The sequence below is a fragment of the Teleopsis dalmanni genome, chromosome 1, assembly GCF_002237135.1.
Source record: "Teleopsis dalmanni isolate 2A chromosome 1, ASM223713v2, whole genome shotgun sequence".
NCBI classification, from domain to species: Eukaryota; Metazoa; Arthropoda; class Insecta; order Diptera; family Diopsidae; genus Teleopsis; species Teleopsis dalmanni.
In genome coordinates, this window is record NC_051846.1 from 225,183,075 (window position 1) to 225,183,942 (window position 868).

Consider the following 868-nt stretch of genomic DNA (forward strand, 5'->3'; position numbering starts at 1 on the left):
AAGCAATAAAACATAAATTTTAATATAGTATATAGGAAATATTTATACAATATATTGACAATAAAATATAAAAAATGTATATATGATATATTTATCCTCTTCAGAATTTGCTGAAAGTGTTTTTATACACCTAAGTGCAGTGTTGTATATCCGTTTTATATTTAATCCTAGCGTCGCTAACATTTCCAAGAAAATCCGGAAATGCTTTGATGTAATGCAATGTGAAGTCAGTAATATTTTGGGCTCAATATTGTTTTTATACTTTACGCTGTGTTTATATGCAGCTATACTCGTCTTCTATTTGTACTACCAGTATATACTTGGTTGTATATGTTGGATCCATTATCTTTACATTTGACTTGATAAACCACATAGTGTTTATCCATAGTATTAATCTTCGATTTGACATTCGAGTATAGCTTCGTTGTGTTTTGTGTCCTATATGTTTTTTTATCCAAAAGTCAAGAGACGTTTACTACACTCTTATAAATTTGCATATTCTAAATAAATTGCTCTAGTTCTTTTTAGTTCTAAGATTTTATGGGTCACTGGGTTAGAGTATATCAAACAAAACTGTCATGTGAAGCTGTCATATGCAACCTATAGTCTGTCATTTTATAAAATAGTTCGTAATTGATTGTCTTCAGGGGAATACTGTTCGGTATTAAGAAGTTTTTGACACTTCTTCTTACCAAAAAAATGTTCTATTTATCAAAATCCAACAAATGTTTCATCTCTCAAATTGTATGTTGAAATACATCGTATAAGATTTAAAATAAAATTTGATTAATTAAATTTCAATTAATTTAATAACAAATTTATATAATATTAATTGCATTTATTTTAATATAACTTCCTCATATATGGT